Here is a 20,683-nt window from a genome sequence, read left to right as displayed (position 1 = left end):
ACCATCACGGCACGACATACCTCCAACTGTACAGTAACCATCACAGCCTGACATACCTCCCACTGTACAGTAACTATCACAGCCCGACATGTCTCTCATTGTAAAGTAAACGTCAAGAGCCGACACTACTCCCAATGTACAGCGACCATCACGGCCCGACTTATCTCCCACTATACAGTGACCATCACGGCCCGACATACCTCCCAGTGTACAATAGACATCACTCGCCGACATATCTCCCACTGTACATTAACCATTAAACCCGGCATACCTCCCAGTGTACAGTCACCATCACGGCCCGACATACCTCCCAATATATAGTGACCATCTCGGGCCGACATACCTCCCACAGTACAATAACCATCACTCCCCGACATATTTCCCACTGCACAGTAACCATTACGGCCCGACAAACATTCCACTGTACAGTAACCGTCAAGGACCCGACAACCTCCCACTGTACAACAACCATCACGGAACGACATACCTAACACTGTACAGTAAACATCGCAGCGCGACATACTTCCCACTCCACATTCAACATCTCGGCCCGATATATCTCCCACTGTACAGTAACCATCACAGCCTGACATACATCCCACTGTACACTAACCATCACGGGCCGACATATCTCACAGTGTACAATAACCATCACGTCCCGACATACTTCGCACAGTACGGTAACCATCACGTCCCGACATACCTCCCACTGTACAGTAAACATCACGGCACGACAAAGCTCCTATTGTACAGTATCCATCACTGTCTGACATACATCCCACCTTGCAGTAACCATCACGGCCTGACATACATCCCACTGTACAGTAAACATGACGACACGACATACCTCCCACTGTACAGTAACCAGCACGGCCGACATACCTCCCACTGTACAGTAACCATCATGTCCCGGCATACCTCACAGTGTACAGTGACCATCACGTCCCGACATACCTCCCACTGTACAGTAACCATCACGGTCCGACATACCTCCCACTGTACAGTAACCATCGCAGCGCGACATAACTCCACGTTAAACATCGTGGCCCAATACACCTCCCACTGTACAGTAACCATCACAGCCTGACCTGCATCCCATTCCAAAGTAACAATCACGGCCCGACATACCTCACACTGTACAGTAACCATCACGGCCCGACATACCTCCCACTTTACAGTAACCATCACGGCCCTGCATACCTCTCAAAGTACAGTAATCACCACAGTCCGACATACCTCCCGCTGTACAGTAATCACAACGGCCCGACATTCGTCCCACTGTATACTAACCATCACGTCACGACATTGCTCCCACTGTACAGTATTTATCACGGCACGGCATACCTCCCACTGTACAATAGCCACTCCGGTCCGACATACATCCCGGTGTACAATAACCAACACGATCCAACATACCTCCCACTGTAGCGTAACCATCACGGCTCTCCTTCCCTCCCTCTGTGCTGTTTCCATCACGACCCGACATACCTCCCAGTGTGCAGTAACCATTATGGCCCGGCATTCCTCCCACTCTACAGTGACCATCACAGCCCGACATGCCTCCCACTGCAGAATAACCATCACTCCCCGACATATCTCCCACTGTACAATAACCATCACACCCCGACATACCACCCACTGTACAGTAACAATCAGAGCCCGACATGTCTCTCGTTGTAAAGTAAACGTCAAGAAACGACACCACGACCACCGTACAGTAACCATCATGGCACGACATGCCTCCCACTGTACAGTAACCATCAAGGCACGACATACCTCCAACAGTACCGTAACCATCACAGCCTGACATACCTCCCACTGTACAGTAACTATCACAGCCCGACATGTCTCTCATTGTAAAGTAAACGTCAAGAGCCGACACAACTCCCAATGTACAGCGACCATCACGGCCCGACTTATCTCCCACTATACAGTGACCGTCACGGCCCGACATACCTCCCAGTGTACAATAGCCATCACTCCCCGACATATCTCGCTCTGTGCAGTAACAATCACGGCCTGAAAACCTCCAACTGTACAGTAAACATCACACAGCATCATACCTCCCACTGTGCAGTAACCATCACTTCCATACTTACATCCCACTGTACTGTAATCATCACTGCCCGACATACCTCCCACTGTACAGTAACCATCATACCCCAACATACTTCCCACTGTACAGTAACAATCACAGCCCGTCATAGCCCCCATTGTACAGTAACCATCACGGCCGATATACCTCTCACTCTGCAGTAACCATCACTGCCTGGCATACCTCCCACTGTACAGTACCGTCACGGCCCGACAGACTTCCCACTGTGCAAAAACCACCACACCGACATACCTCCCGCTGTACATTAAACACACGGCCTGACACACCTCCCACTGTACAGTAACCATTAGGTGCCGACATACTTCCCACAGTACAGTAACCATCACGTCCGGACATACCTCTCACTGTTTAGTATCCATCACTGCTCGACATAGCGTCCACTGTACAGTAACCATCACGGCCTGACATATCTCCCATTGTACAGTAACAATCGCAGCGCGACATAACTCCCACTTCACAGTAACCATCACGGCCCGATATACCTCCAATTATACAGTAATCATCACATCCTGACATACATCCCACTGTACTGTAACCATCACGGATCGACATACCTCCCACTGTACAGTAACAATCACGGCCCGACATACCTCCCACTGTACAGTAACCACCACTGCCCGAGATACCTCCCACAGTTCAGTAACCATCACGTCCCGACACACTTCCCACAGTAAAGTAACCATCACGTCCCGACCTACCTCCCACTGTACAGTAACTATCACGGCCCGACATACCTCCCACTGTATAGTAGCCATCACGTCCCGACATACCTCCCACAGTTCAGTAACCGTCACGGCCCGACATACCTCCCACTATACAGTCGCCATCACGGCCCGACAGACCTCCCACTGTACAATAACCATCATACCCCGACATACCCGACTGCACTGTAAACAACACTACCCGACATACCTCCCAGTGTACAGTAACCATCACAGCCCGACATACCTCCCACTATACAGAGACCATCATGGTCCGACATACCTCCAACTGTACAATAACCATTACTCCCCGCCATATCTCTCACTGTACAGTAACCATCACGAACCGACATAAAACCCACTGTACAGTCACCATCACGGCCTGACATACCCAGCCACTGTCCAGTCACCATAACGGCCCGACATACCTCCCACTGTACAGTAACCATCATGGTCCGACATACCTCCCACTGTACAGTAACCATCACGGCCCGACATACCTCCCACTGTGCAGTAACAATCACGGCCTGACAAACCTCCAACTGTACAGTAAACATCACACAGCATCATACCTCCCACTGTGCAGTAACCATCACTTCCATACTTACATCCCACTGTACTGTAATCATCACTGCCCGACATTCCTCCCACTGTACAGTAACCATCATACCCCAACATACTTCCCACTGTACAGTAACAATCACAGCCCGTCATAGCCCCCATTGTACAGTAACCATCACGGCCGATATACCTCTCACTCTGCAATAACCATCACTGCCTGGCATACCTCCCACTGTACAGTACCGTCACGGCCCGACAGACTTCCCACTGTGCAAAAACCACCACACCGACATACCTCCCGCTGTACATTAAACACACGGCCTGACACACCTCCCACTGTACAGTAACCATTAGGTGCCGACATACTTCCCACAGTACAGTAACCATCACGTCCGGACATACCTCTCACTGTTTAGTATCCATCACTGCTCGACATAGCGTCCACTGTACAGTAACCATCACGGCCTGACATATCTCCCATTGTACAGTAACAATCACAGCGCGACATAACTCCCACTTCACAGTAACCATCACGGCCCGATATACCTCCAATTATACAGTAATCATCACATCCTGACATACATCCCACTGTACTGTAACCATCACGGATCGACATACCTCCCACTGTACAGTAACAATCACGGCCCGACATACCTCCCACTGTACAGTAACCACCACTGCCCGAGATACCTCCCACAGTTCAGTAACCATCACGTCCCGACACACTTCCCACAGTAAAGTAACCATCACGTCCCGACCTACCTCCCACTGTACAGTAACTATCACGGCCCGACATACCTCCCACTGTATAGTAGCCATCACGTCCCGACATACCTCCCACAGTTCAGTAACCGTCACGGCCCGACATACCTCCCACTATACAGTCGCCATCACGGCCCGACAGACCTCCCACTGTACAATAACCATCATACCCCGACATACCCGACTGCACTGTAAACAACACTACCCGACATACCTCCCAGTGTACAGTAACCATCACAGCCCGACATACCTCCCACTATACAGAGACCATCATGGTCCGACATACCTCCAACTGTACAATAACCATTACTCCCCGCCATATCTCTCACTGTACAGTAACCATCACGAACCGACATAAAACCCACTGTACAGTCACCATCACGGCCTGACATACCCAGCCACTGTCCAGTCACCATAACGGCCCGACATACCTCCCACTGTACAGTAACCATCATGGTCCGACATACCTCCCACTGTACAGTAACCATCACGGCCCGACATACCTCCCACTGTGCAGTAACAATCACGGCCTGACAAACCTCCAACTGTACAGTAAACATCACACAGCATCATACCTCCCACTGTGCAGTAACCATCACTTCCATACTTACATCCCACTGTACTGTAATCATCACTGCCCGACATTCCTCCCACTGTACAGTAACCATCATACCCCAACATACTTCCCACTGTACAGTAACAATCACAGCCCGTCATAGCCCCCATTGTACAGTAACCATCACGGCCGATATACCTCTCACTCTGCAATAACCATCACTGCCTGGCATACCTCCCACTGTACAGTCCCGTCAAGGCCCGACAGACTTCCCACTGTGCAAAAACCACCACACCGACATACCTCCCGCTGTACATTAAACACACGGCCTGACACACCTCCCACTGTACAGTAACCATTAGGTGCCGACATACTTCCCACAGTACAGTAACCATCACGTCCGGACATACCTCTCACTGTTTAGTATCCATCACTGCTCGACATAGCGTCCACTGTACAGTAACCATCATGGCCCGACATACCTCCCACTATACAGAGACCATCACGGTCCGACATACCTCCAACTGTACAATAACCATCACTCCCCGACGTATCTCTCACTGTACAGTAACCATCACAACCCGACATACCTCCACTGTACAGTAACCATCACGGTCTGACATTCCCCGCCAATGTCCAGTAACCATCACGGGCCGACATACCTGCCTCTGTACTGTTACCATCACTGCCCGATATACCTCCCACTGTACAGTAACCATCACGGCCCGATATACCTCCCACTGTACAGTAACCATCACGGGCCGACATACCTGCCACTGTACAGTAACCATCACGGGCCGACATACCTTCCATTGTACAGTAACCATCACGGCTCGACATACTTCCCACTGTACAGTAACCATCACACGATGACATGCCTCCCACTATACAGTAACCATCACGGCCCTACTTACATCCCGCTGTACTGTAACCATCACTGCCCGACATACCTCCCACTACACAGTAACCGTCACAGCGCAACATAACTCCCATTCCACAGTAAACATCACTGCCCGATATACATCCCACTGTGCAGTAACCATCACTGCCTGACATACATCCCACTATACATTAACCTACAAAGCCTGACATGCCTCCCACTGTAAAGTAACCATCACGTCCCGACATACTTCCCACAGTATAATAACCATCACGGCCCGACATACCTCCCACTGTACAGTAACCATCACACCCAGACCTACCTCCCACTGTACAGTAACCATCAGGCAACGACATACCTCCCACTGTACAGTAACCATCACACCCAGACATACCTCCCACTGTACAGTAACCATCACGGCCCTACTTACATCCTCCTGTATTGTAACCATCACTGCCCGACATACCTTCCACTGTACATTAACCATCACGGCCCTACTTACATCCCACTGTACTGTAGCCATCACTGCCCGACATACCTCCCACTGCACAGTAACCGTCACAGCGCAACATAACTCCCATTCCACAGTAAACATCACTGCCCGATATACATCCCACTGTGCAGTAACCATCACTGCCTGACATACATCCCACTATACATTAACCTACAAAGCCTGACATGCCTCCCACTGTACAGTAACCATCATGGACCGACATACCTCCCACTGTACAGTAACCATCACGGCCCGACATGCCTCCCACTCTACAGTAACCATCACAGTCGGAAATACCTCCCACTGTACAGTAACCATCACGGCCCGACATGCCTCCCACTCTACAGTGAACATCACGACTCGACGTATCTCCCACTGTGCAGTAACCATCACGGCCCTACTTTCCTCCCACTGTACTGTAACCATCACTGCCCGACATACCTCCCAGTGTTCAGTAACCCTCACGGCCCGACTTATCTCCCACTAGACAGTGATCATCACGGCCCGACATACCTCCCACTGTACAATAACCATCACTCCATGACATATCTCCCACTGTCCAATAACCGTCACAAGACGACATACCTCCCACTGTACAGTCACCGTCCCAGCGCGACATACCCCGCCACTGTCCAGTAACTAACACGGCCCAACATAACTCCCACTGTACAGTAACCATCACGGCCAGACAGACCTCTCACTGTACAGTAACCATCACAGCCCGAAGTACCTCCCTTTGTTCTGTAACCATCACTGCCCGACATCCTCCCACTGTAAACTAACCGTCACGGCCCTACTTACCCCTCCCACTGTACTGTAACCATGACTGCCCGACATACTCCCACTGTACAGTAACCATCACGGCCCGGCATATCTCCCACTGTACAGTAACCATCACACCCCGACATACCTCCCACTGTACAGTGTCCATCACTGCCTGACATACCTACCACTGTACAGTAACCGTCACGGCCCGACAGACTTCCCACTGTACAAAAACCACCACGGTCCAAAATAATTCCCGCTGTACATTAAACAAACGGCCTGACGTACCTCCCACTGGGCAGTATATATTACGTTAAGACATACTTCGCACAGTACAGTAACCATCACGTCCCAACATATCTACCACAGTGCAGTAACCATCATGGTCCGACATAACTCCCACTGTACAGTAACCATCACGATCGGACATACCTCCCACAGCACAATAACCATCACGGCCCGACATACCTACCATGGTCCGACATACCTCCCACTGTACAGTAACCATCAGGGCACGACATACCTCCCAATGTACAGTAACCGTCACGGCCAGACATACCTCCCACTGTACAGAAACTACCACGGGCCGACATACTCCCACTGTACAGTAACCATCACGACTCGTCATACCTCCCACTGTGCAGTAACCATCTCGCCCCAGCATACCTCCCACTGTAGAGTAACCATCACGGCCCGACATACCTCCCACTGTCGGGTAACTATCACCATCCGGCATAGCTCCCACTGTACCGTAACCATCACGGTTCGCCACACCTCCCACTGTAGAGTAACCGTCACGGCCCGACATACCTCCCACTGTACAGTAACCATCACGTCCCGGCATACCTCCCACTGTGCAGTAAATGTAACGGCCAGACACACCTCCCTCTGCACAGTAACAATCACGGCCCGACATACTCCCACCGTACAGTAACCATCACGGCCCGACATATCTCCCACTGTACAGTAACTATCACACCCCGACATACCTCCCACTGTCCAGTAACCATCACGGCCTGACATACCTCCCATTGTACAGTAACCATCACGGCCCGACATGCCTCCTACTGTACAGTTACCATCACGGCCCGACATACCTCCCACTGTACAGTAACTATCACACCCAGACATACCTCCCACTGTACCGTAACCATCACGACCCGACATACCTCCCACTGCACAGTAACCATCACGGCCTGACATACCTCCCATTTTACAGTAACCATCACCGTCCAACATTCCTCCCAGTGTACATTAACCATCACGGCCTGACATACCTCCCACTTCACAATAACTTTCACAGCCTGGCATAGCCCCCACTGTACAGTGACCATCACGGCCTGACATACGTCCCATTGTACATTAACCGTCACGGCCAGACATTACTCCAACTGTGCATCAACCATCACGGCCCGTCATATCTCCCACTGTACAGTAATCATCACAGCGCGACATACCTCCCACTGTACAGTAACTGTCAATGCCCTACATACCTTCCACTTTACAGCAACTGTCACCGCCCGACATACCTCCCACTGTACACTAACCGTCATGGCCCGACGTACCTCCGACTGTACAGCAACCGTCACCGCCCGACATATCTCCCACTCTACAGGAGCCATCAAGAGAGGCACCGTGGCTCAGTGTTTAACACTGCTACCTGACAGCGCCAAAGTCGTATGTTCGATTCTGGCCTTAGGCGACTGTCTGTTTGGAGTTTGCATACTGCCCACCCCCTCACCCCTTCCCATGTCTGCGTGGGTTTCCTCCCACAGTCCAAAAATGTGCCAGCCAGATGTGTTGGCCATACTAGATTGTCAAGTGTTTTCGTCAGAGGGAAATGGATGTGGGTGGGTTACTCTTAGGAGGGTTGATGTGGACTGGTTCGGCCGAAGGGCCTGTTTCCATGTTGTCAGGAATGTAATCTACCTCCAAGGTTCAAGTCAGCAATATTATGCAATAATAACTTGGGTGAATGAGTGCAGCTCCAACAGTACTCTAGTAAGTACTAGCAACAGTCAACACAGTTGTGTTGGGAGGATCATATCTCACAAAATTGATTGATTAAATTGAGGAAGTAACAAAATTCTTTGATGAGGGCATCGGACTGGATGTTGACCGATTGGTCCTTAGGAAGGCCTTTGATATGGTTCCTTCTGGCAGGCTCGTATAGAAGGTGAAGTGAATTGGGATCAGCAGTCAGTTAGTAAGATGGATAGAGAACTGCTTGGCCATAGAAGACAGAGTAGTGATGGAACAGCGATTTTGTGACTGGAGATCTGTAAATAAATTGGCGGATTTGCAGATTGTTAGGATGATTGCCTGAGAATACAGTAGGATATAGGTCAGCTGCAGACTTGAACAGCGAAATCACAGATGTAACTTTATATGGACAGTTGTGAAGTGATGCGTTTTAGAAGGTCCATTGCAGGAGAGAAGTATAAAGTGGATGGAAAAACTACTGGCCGCATCAACATCCGAAGGCACCTTGGTGTATAGCTCCACGGTTCCCGGAAAGTGGCAACACGGTGGAAAGGGTGATCAAGAAGACTGACGGCAAACTTGCAGACAGGCATCGGAGCATGTTGTATGAAAATTAACAGGTCATATTGCAGCTGTAGAGAAATTTAAATCGAGGTACATTTAGAATATTGTGTACAGTACTGGTTGCCACACGATGTTGAAAAGTTGGAGAGGGTACGGAAAAGTTTTACCAGGATGTTGTCTGGTTTGGAGGGTATAAACCAGAAGGAGAATTTGAACACACATGGTTCTTTGCATCTGGGCATCATTGGCTATGGGGCTACCTGATAAATATTTAAAAAGTTATCAGAGGCATAGATACAAGGGCAGTAAGGGGCTTTTTTCCCCCGGGGTAGAATTATCAATTACTCAGGACCGTAGATTTTATGTAAAATGGAGAAAGTTCAGGAGATGTGATAGGTAAAGTTTTTTTGCTGTTCCAGACAGAATATGAAAGTGCCTGAAATGCACTGATAGAGGGGAAGAAGCCACTATAGCAAGGTTCAAAACAGATCTTGGCACAAGTATGAGGAAGTAGGGAATAGAATGACATAGAACGTATTGGAGCAAATACTTTTGTTTTAACTTTGGAATGACATCATGTGCCAGTGCGGGTTTGCTGGGATGAAGGGCCTGTTCCTGTGTTGGACTATTCCTTAAGTCAAGATTTGAGCGCGGGAGTGGCGAAATGCTGACTGACCGATTACTGATGATCATCAACATTGTTGTGGATCCCCGCCCATCAACTTGCAGCTTCTTATCCTCCCCCAATGTGGGGAAACTCAATATAGAGAATTTGACATGAAAGTCAGACCTGGGACCTGGTGACTCCATCTCGCTGCTCGCTCCTGCAGTCTTCGGTCCTGGACATCAACGTCTCGGGGGACACAGCATGAACAGAAGCTGCATGTACTCCACACCCACGAATGCTGGCATCTGTTACATGCCAGCCTCAACATGCATTCCCAGCACATCTACTACGAACTGACAGTACGCTTCTGTACTTCAATGCTGCAGCGCAGGGTGCACTGACAACTCTCAGTGCAATGCTGCTACAAGGACACTGTACTCAGGGATACACGCCCACCTCATGGACTGTCCCTCGGGGCAGCTCAATCTGTGTTTGCACACACTAATACTGCGGCAAGTATACTGTGCTCAGGTACACACCCAGGTCATGGACTGTCTCTCTGGGCTTCTCACTCATTTTTTGTAAATACTCAATACCGCTGCAGGGACACTATGCTCAGGGACACACCCAGCTCATGGACTGTCCCTCTGGGCTGCTCAATCCGTTTCTGTACACACTCACTTTGAGCGGACGTGAATGCTCACAGAATTATTGCCTTGTCTTACCCTGCCCTCAACAGTGCTTCCCCTAAGTTCGAGCTACTATGCACACCCGCCTGCTGTATTGCCATGATGTTTAGCACAGACACAAAACCAGAAACCTGAATATCATTGTCCACAGTCAGTCACGGTGCCCAACACACTCAGTCAAGGGAAGTCTCAGATCCCAGTGCGGGAGTTTGGATACAGTCAGTCAGCCACTCTTGGTTGTTAGGGTCAGATCCTTCCCCTGTGAGGGGGTGAGGAGCTGAATGTTGGGCTGTCTCATACCGCTCTTGGCTCTTTCTGCCCTATTGTGGGATAGTTCCACTTGGAATGAACGAATTATCAAGAGGTATTAGGGAGATGGAAGTGGGTGGTACAGCTGTTAGTGCTGGGACAGCTGAGAGAAAGAATGGGAGGTGTTCTGAGTGATTGAGCGGGCAGCACAGATACCAGGCAGAGCTGGCAAGCGGGACAGAGAAGAGGTTAGAGAGAAACCGAGAGAAGGTGCTGCATTCAGTGAGAGTAGGATAACATGGGTCTTGGTGGGAGGTGGGTGCAGTAACAGTGAGAGAGAGAGAGAGAGGGCAAGGTCACAAAGTGCAGATGATGGCACTTACCCTGGTCACTGACGTCGTTCCTACACTGTTGGGCGCTCACCCAGAAGGCTGGCACTTCAGTGGCTCACGGGTCAATCTCAGACAATCTAGCTGATCTCGTGTCATAGCTTTCCCTGCCAGTCATAGAGATATTCAGCATGGAAACAGACCCTTCGGTCCAACCCGTCCATGCTAACCAGGTATCCCAACCCAATCCAGTCCCACCTGGAGGCAGCCAGCCCTTATCCCTCCAAACTCTTCCTATTCATATACCCATCCAAATGCCTCTTTAATGTTGCAATTGTACCAGCCTCCACCACATACTCTGGCAGCTCATTCCATACACGCACCGCCCTCTGTGTGAAAAGGTTGCCCCTTAGGTTTCTTTCATATCTTTCCCCTCTCACCCTAAACCTATGCCTACTGGTTCTGGACTCCCCGACCCCAGGGAAAAGACTTTGTCTATTTATCCTGGAGGAAGATAATGTCCCTGTCCTGCACCATGCCATCCACCAGAACCTCAGGGGCTCAGCCACAAAGTAGGACCCTCAGTTTAGTACCTTTCCCAATCCCTCTCACCAGCCCCCCCCTTCCCCGCCCAGGGCAGTTTCGGACGGTCAATCCAAGACTGCAATGACGTTTTTAAAATAGTATTGTAGCAGGGAATCTGGTGCATTCTGGGATATCTGGGCAGTGGGCAGGTTTTATACCTATATCAAAGCGGAAAATACTCATTGGGCTCGTACCAGATGAAAGAAGGGACGAAGGTGCAGGGCAGGTAGTTAATGAGGCAGATTCAGGATGTTGTTATTATGAGAACATTCATTTAGACTTGCGGAGGCAAACCCACCATGAAACTGACAGAAATGAAATTGGCCAAGTCAAAAGATTCAGGCCCTCGTTTTGTGCAGATTTTGTCGTGCAAAGTATTGGAAGTTATAAAGAGAGAGAGGACTTATAAAAGAGATTCACACCCTTAAAAGAAGCTGGGGAGAAAAATCCCCTGCCATGTTTGTTTATTGTTCATCATTTTCGGTTCCTCACCGAATAGAGGCAAATTATCAGAGACCTGCTGATATTGTAGCTTAGTTTATTACGAAACAAGGGGCGGACTTAATACTTATAGATCGGAATTCAACAAGTCACGAAGAATAGACCATTAGAAAATCGCAAAGAAATCCAGGACTGTCAGCCTGAATTTCTGCAGGGAAAGCTGTATGTAATTAATCTGGCTGTTTGGTTTTCATGCAGAGACTCGTACATTTCATGTGACTTACTTGATTTGAATGAGGGAGCACTAAGCAGTCTGCTTAAAAATGGAGCTTTGAGCTCCAGTTGAATGTACCAAGCAACTGGAGAAGTGCAAGTCAAGTCATTTAGGGACAGTAATCAAAGTGTGTGATGTGGGAAAAGCACAGCAGGTCAGGTAGCATCAGAGTGCCAGGAGAAATGAAATTTCGAGCATGTTGCTCTCTTGGAGATGGTACAGAAGAGATTTGTTATCCTGGAAAAGTGATAATGCAATTATGAGGAAAGGTCGAAGTGGAGGATGCTGAGAGCAGATTTGATTAACCTGCACATGTTGTCAAGTGCCTGGATAGAGAGGGAGAGGTGTCTTGTTCTTATTGGAGAGCTCAGTTACCAGCAGAAGATATTTAATGTAATTGGTTGAAATATTAGAGAAGTGGTGAGGAAAGTTGTTACTTCACCCAGATTAAGAAAGGGATCTGGGAGTCATGCATGGAAGCAGAGTCGAGTCAGAAACTCTGAAAAATTTAAATACGTGCCTAGATCTGAACCTGAAGTCCTACGGTCTCTGTGAAATCATAACTTTTTTTTGAAAGGATGAAGCTGGGTGGCACCTTCTTTTAAATCAGGGCATACAATTTTGAGAGTAATCGATGTTGTAGAAATTTCTGATATTTGGACAATATCTAGAGAATCAATGTAAAGGGATCAGGGAGAGGACAGAGAGGAGTAGTGTGTAAATTGATTAGCATCACAAAAATACTGATCCCAGCCTTTATATACAATGATGCTTCATTGTGGTGGCCTTTTTCTTCTTGTATAAATGCTGAAAGCCTTTGATTGTTCGGTTCTCAGTCTTGGACACACTGCAGCCATATCTGTCTTGTTTCATTCTATTTGTTCGACTGTTCCATTGGCCTTGTTGAACAAAAACAGGAAGGAATTTGGAGATGATACCAAGTACCAGAAACCATGATGAATGTAAATTTGGGAAACGTTTCCTGAGATAGGAAGGCGTGCGAAAACAGTGAGATATTACACAGATATAGATTGTTCTAGGGGCTGAAGGACATTACAAGGACAAAGATAGTTTTAGGTTTTGGTTGAAGTGAAAATTGAGCTGGAACATACAGATCAATATTTTGTCTACCGTAAACTTACAAAGAGAAACTCTCCACAAAAACCTGATGAAAATTATATCCGTGTCTGTCTGTATCAGAAGAAAAATACAACAGATGTGGGAGATGGTGAGAGAGCTGGGTGGTATTGTGAGAAGTGGTTAAGACACACAAGGCCTACAGATAGAGCCCACACTGTGACAGATAAACTGATCTGTTCTACCATAGAGATTCGGGTCAATGATGCAGACTGAATTCACACCAGATGAAGCACGTTTTGTTCTCATAAAATTATTTACAATTGCAACATTTCAGGAAGTGAGAATTTAGTCTTATCTGAGGCTCTGTTGAATTGATCCTGGTCAAGGATTCCTACCTGGCAATTGTTGTCTTTCAGCAGTCATTCTGTTGTAACAATGTCAGTTCGGAATCACATGCAGATATGGATACAGAATAGGTAAATACATTCAGCACTGAACAAGCCCAGCGCATTAGGTATTTATAGCTACTCGCATCCGTTCTGAAAAGGAGTCGTATAATCAGATCAGGAAAATCCCATGCTTCCTGCCTTGCCTGAATATTGACAGCTGATCTCACCTATCCTGGAACTGATCTCCCAAATACGATTTGGAAGTTTACAGACTTTGTAGGGTCAGCTGCTCGCTCCTATTACAGTATAGTATCCTACAGTTAGAACAGGCAGATCCCAAACTCAATAATAGGCCCATATATTTGCAGTTTAATGGCATGTTTCTTCTTCAAACTACAGCCAAACAGGCAAACCACAGATTATTTTCTCTGTGCCTACAAACACAGTGTCTTTGATATCCCTCATGTTCTGTCACCCTTCCCATCTCTGTAAATCCTCTGATTTCTACAAACAGTCATATGTTTACGACATTCTCCAAACACAAAATCTACCCTACTCCCGAAAAACCATTCCTCATCCTGCAGAAGATCACAGACATACAGGCAGATTAGGTTTGTGAATTAGAGATAGTAAGGACGTTATAGGTAAAGGGTTTAAGATAGAGAGCTTCCAGAAGACAAAATAAAACCTTATCTGGCACTGCAGGAGATTAATAAGATGAGATTCTCCTGAAAAGAATGCGACTTTTATTGAAAGATTTCATAGAGAGGAGTTGGAGGAATTTCAGAGACAATGAGATTTGAAGGTGCTAATGAAGATTCGAGATACACAGAGGGTTCTTCTGATTTGGTGGAGATTAAGGAGATAAGGAGAGCTGGAGGGGTTTCCAAAGATAGGGTGGGAATTAGAATGTGGGCGCTGCAGAGAGAGGGAGCTGTGTCGGGACAGAGGGTGGTTACAGAGTGCTGTAGGGACTACAGGATTTTACACAGCAGATTACACATTGGACGGTGGTTACAGAGTGCTGTAGGGACAACAGGATTTTACACAGCAGATTACACATTGGAGCACGTTAGACAACAGGGAGAATTGTAGGGACTTGACGAGGTTTAACAGATGGGCAGAGTTGTAAGAGACGGAGAAAAGTGCACTGAATAATGAACAGTATATTGGCCGGTGGAAATTATGGAGATCGTGAGATTTGTCAAGCGGGAGGGAATTAGTAACATTGATAGACTGATGATTGCGTGAGCTGGAAGAGATGGTGAACATTACGAGCTTTCTATGTATCGGAGTAATTACAGACAAAGGGAAAGCTGTCAGGCCTTGAGATTTATTAGATAGGGAGAGAGCATTTAGAGGCGATTGCAGAGAAGGGAGGTTTATAAAATGGCCTGTATGAGTTACAGAGATAAGGAGAGGTGCTTTGAATGACAGAGGTTTCAGAGGTAAAAAAATCATTGCACAGGATCAATGAAGTTATGGAGACACAGTATTATTAGAATTGGAGAACTCTGGAGACATTGCACCAATCCACACAGAAATCTTAAGACAAGAAGGGTGTCATTTGACGCATGGTGTTTGCACGAACTCTTCATCTGAGTTCATTACAGAATAGTGATCTCCTGCTTTCCCCCATACCATAACACATTTTTTTAGTCGCAATAATCATCTAATCCCCTCTTGAACATTTCCATTGAACATCCATTTACAACACATCCAAGTGTATCCTAACTACTCGCCAAGTGAAAAGGTTCTTACTTCTGTCATAGTTCTCCTGTTGTACGTATCCTGAAATATGTGTCCTTTCGTTTTGTGAGTGGGTACAGTTTTCTCCAATCTAATCTATTCAGTCTGCCTATGAGTTTGAAAAAATGCATCCGATCTCCTCTTAGCCACCTTCACTTCAGTGAGAACAGTTGCAACAGTCTGACTTCATAACTGGTCTTACTCATTCCTGGAAATATTATTTTCGATCAGTACTTCATCATTTCCAATGTGTTCATATCCGTCCGATCATTTGACACAGTTGAAGTCGAATGTGTTTGATGCAAGTTCAACATCACCTCGTTACTCTTGAACTGTCAGTATTTATAAAGAAAGGAACACTGTATGCTTTGCCTATGATGAATGTCCTACAAACTTCAATGGTCTTTGCACATCCTGTGCTTCTGTATTCCTGCCTATTTTATGTTGTCTTTTAATATTCGTGCTGGAAATTTGCATTATCTCATGTTTCAATGTGCCAAACCTCATCAATCACCTCTCTACTGTTTCTAAGAAGTTGGTAATGTAAGTTTAGAGTTCTATAATGTTTTCTTCACAGTTTACAATTTCTTTAAGTGCTGTGTCAACTGTAAACTTTGAATGGGTCCCTGCACACCAGATGTACATCGTTCATTCATATCCAAATGAATGAGGTTCCCAAAACTGAATCCTGCAGAACTTTACAGAAAATCTTTCTCCTGCCTGAATTAAAAATCTAGTGACCATTCCTCTCGATTTCCTACCAATCAGTCAATTTTGTATCAACATTGTTACAGTCCCTTTTATTCCATGAATGAATGAATGATTTAATGTCACATATATCGAGGGAAAAATAGTGAAACACGTTTGTTGCCTGTGCCACAAAGATATTCCTCATCAATTTTGTACCTTTCTAGTGACAGTGTTTCCTCCTCTGTCACCATGGCCTGGGTGGATTCGGCCACTTTCGTAAAGACAGAGATGAAGTATTCATCTCACACCCAGCCATTCCCCTTCTTCTCAGTATAAATCCTCTTTCAAGTGTTGAACCAGCCTTACTCCACCTTTTCGCACCTCCCCTAAAGGTGTGACAACTTTATGTTGGCTCTCAGTTTCCTCATAAATCCCTCCCTCTACCATCTCTACCCTAAACCTTCAGTATTTCTCCTGGTTCACAATTCTTTTCTCTATATGTCATCTATTCAATTGTTCTTCTTCACCTTAACAGTTTGCTCCACTGTCACCGAGGCAGCATTGGATTTATTTACCCTCCCTCTCCTGTGTGAGGAACTCTTTCTCCAATGGAGCCGAGCCATTGAAGGGAGCCAATTGTTCAATTTTTCTTTTTCTGACAAACTTGGTGTTCCGGTCATACCATCCCAGATTCATTAGTGCCCCAGTGAAGGCAGATCCCAGTCCATTGATTTTTCTCAAACTCAGACAATGCATAATATTCTCTTCCATCATTCTGGACGTTACAATAAAATGATCATCATGCCTGAAAATGTTCCCGCCTGATACTGGATCCAATTTCCCCACCTCTTTTCCAAGGTTCAACATTACATGGTGTCTTGGGGTGGGCACATACTCCTGCAGTAAGCTCTCCTCCATGCAATCCTTCACAGCCCAGACACGGTCAGTATCCCAGTCTGTATCAGGAAATGCAAGTTTCTCAACACTATCACGTTGCCATTTCTGTACGCCTTTCACTAGTTGGTGGACTACAGACGGTCCCTCACAGTGTGTGACTTAATACTTTTTGTTCAATAGCTCCAGACAAATTCATTCTGAACTTGGAAGTATCCACTTTCTCACACACTTATTTACTAACAATATCTTGAAACAGTGCTTCTACACTTCATAGAACATAGAACAATATAGCACAGAACAGGCCCATCAGCCTAAAATATTGTGCCGACCATTTATCCTCATGTAAGGTAAACCTAATGTAGGAACTTTCAAATTTCTGTGGCCATATGCATGTCCAGCAGTCTCTTAAATATCCCCAATGACCTCGCTTCCACAACTGCTGCTGACAACGCATTCCATGCTCTCACAACTCTCTGCATAAAGAACCCGCCTCTGACATCCCCTCTATACTTTCCACCAAACAGCCCAAAACTATGACCCCAGGTATTAACAATTTTTGCCCTGGGAAACAATCTCTGGCTATCAACTCTATCTATGCCTCTCATTATCTTATACATCTCAATTAGGTCCCCTCTCTTCCTTCTTGTTTCGATTGAAAACGTCCGAGCTCAGTCAACCTCTCTTCGTAAGATAAGCTCTCCATTCCAGGCAGTATCCTGGTAAACCTCTTCTGAACCCTCTCCAAAGCATCCACATCTTTCATATAATACAGCGACCAGAATCGGACACAGTATTCCAAGTGCGGTCTAACCAAAGTTTTATAGAGCTGCAATAAGATCTCATGGCTCTTAAAATCAATCCCCCTGTTAATGAAAGCCAAAACACCATCTGCTTTCTTAACAACCCTGTCCGCCTGGGTGGCAATTTTAAGGAAGAATGTGTCAGGTTACAGCAGGATATAGATAAGCTGCAGAAAGGTGGCAAATGGAGTTCAATGTAGGCAAGTGTGAGGTGATTCACTTTGGTAAGAGTAACAAAAAGATGGGGTACTGGGCTAATGGTCGGATACTTGGTAGTGTGGATGAGCAGAGGGATCTTGGTGTCCATGTACACAGATCTCTGAAGGTTGCCACCTAGGTAAATAGTGCTGTGAAGAAGGCATATGGCATACTGGATTTTATTGGTGGAGGAATTGGGTTCCGGAGTCCTGAGGTCATGTTGCAGTTGTATAAGACTCTGGTGCGGCCGCATCTGGAGTATTGTGTGCAGTTTTGGTCGCCATACTATAGGAAGGATATGGAGGCACTGGAACGGGTGCAGAGGAGTTTTACCAGGATGTTGCCTAGTATGGTAGGAAGATTGTATGAGGAAAGTCTGAGGCACTTGGGGCTGTTTTCATTGGAAAAAAGAAGGCTTAGGGGTGACTTTATAGAGGTGTACAAGATGATTAGGGGTTTAGATAGGGTTGACAAGGAGAACCTTTTTCCACGTATGGAGTCAGCTATTACGAGAGGGCATAGCTTTAAATTAAGGGGTGGTATGTATAGGACAGATGTTAGGGGCAGATTCTTTACTCAGCGATTCGTGAGTTCATGGAATGCCCTGCCAGTAGCAGTGGTGGACTCTCCCTCCTTATGGGCATTTAAACGGGCATTGGATGGGCATATGGAGGATCGTGGGCTAGTGTAGGTTAGGTGAGCTTGGATCGGCGCAACATCGAGGGCCAAAGGGCCTGTACTGCGCTGTATTTTTCTATGTTCTATGTTCTATGTACCTGCACACCAAGATCCCGCTGTTCCTCCACACTGCCAATGATCCTGTCTTTAATCCTATACTCAAATTTCAAGTTCGACCTTCCAAAATGCATCACCTCAAAATTGTCGAGGTTAAACTCCTTCTGCCACCTTTTAGCCCAACTCTGCATTCTGTCAATGTCACACTGCAGCCTACAATAGCCGTCGATACTGTCAAAGACACCTCCAATCTTTGTGTCGTCTGCAAACTTGATAACCCATCCTTCAATCTCCCCATCCAAATCATTATTAAAAATTACAAAGATTAGAGGCCGAAGAACAGAGCACTGTGGAACACCACTCACCACTGACTTCCAGGCAGAATGCCTTCCTTCAACAACCACTCGCTGTCTTTTGTCGACCAACCAATTCTGTATCAGACACCTAAATTTCCCTGTATCCCATTCCTCCTGACCTTCTGAACGAGCCGACCATAAGGGACCTTATCAAATGCCTTGCTGAAGTCCATATACACTACATCCACAGCTCTACCCTCAACAACGTGTCTTTTAACATCCTCAAAGAGCTCAATAAGTTTGAGCCGTGCTGACTGCATTTCATCAAGCCATTCTCTTCCATATAGTCATAAATCCTATCCATCAGAGTCCTTTCTAACACCTTTCAGACGACAGACGCAAGACTGACTGGTCTGTAATTGTCGGGGATTTCCCTATTTCCGTTCTTGAAGAGAAGAATTACATTTGCCTCCCTCCAGTCTTCAGGTATGACTCCGGTGGAGAGCGAGGATGCAAAGATGTTTACAAGCGGCGAAGCAATCACATTTCTCGCTTCCCAAAGCAGCCGAGGACAAATCTGGTCTGGCCCTTGCGACTAGACAATCTTAATATTTATCAAAATTATCAGCACATCAGCTTCCTCAATCTCTATCCGTTGCAGCATGCTTACCTTCTCTTCAATGGTTTCATTTACTACAAGGTCCTTTTCATTAGTAAAGACAGAAGCGAAAAACACATCTAGGGCTTCCCCTACCTCCTCAGACTCGATACACAAGTTCCCTATGCTATCTCTAATCGGCCCTACTCTTTCTTTGATCATTCTCGTATTCCTCACATACGTGTAAAATGCCCTTGGATTCTCCCTAATCCTTCCTGCCAAGCTTTTTTTGTGTCCCCTCTTGGCTTTCCTCAGACCATTTTGAACTCCTTCCTCGCCTGATTGTAATCCTCTAGAGCTGAGCAAGCCCCTTGCTTCCTCCACCTTACGTAAGCTGCCTTCTTTCTTTCTTTTTCGAGAAGCTCCTCCGTTCTGGTCATCCAAGGTTCCTTTATCTAACCCCTTCTTGCCTCATTTATGCATCACTCGCAATAACTGTTCTTAAACAGATTGCACATGTCGATCGTGCCCTTTCCAAGGAGCAATTGCTCCCAGTCGATGCTTCCCAACTCTCGGCTGATAGCATCATAATTTCCTTTTCCCCAATTAAATATCCTCCCATTGTGCCTGCTTCTCTCCTTCTCCATAGCTATGTAGAATGTTAGGCACTTGTGGTCACTATCATCTAAATGCTCT

The sequence above is a fragment of the Chiloscyllium plagiosum genome, unplaced genomic scaffold (assembly GCF_037043375.1).
Source record: "Chiloscyllium plagiosum isolate Xiang-an unplaced genomic scaffold, Cpla_swu_hap1 HiC_scaffold_48, whole genome shotgun sequence".
In the NCBI taxonomy this organism is placed as follows: domain Eukaryota; kingdom Metazoa; phylum Chordata; class Chondrichthyes; order Orectolobiformes; family Hemiscylliidae; genus Chiloscyllium; species Chiloscyllium plagiosum.
Note: the sequence above shows the minus strand (reverse complement) of the source record.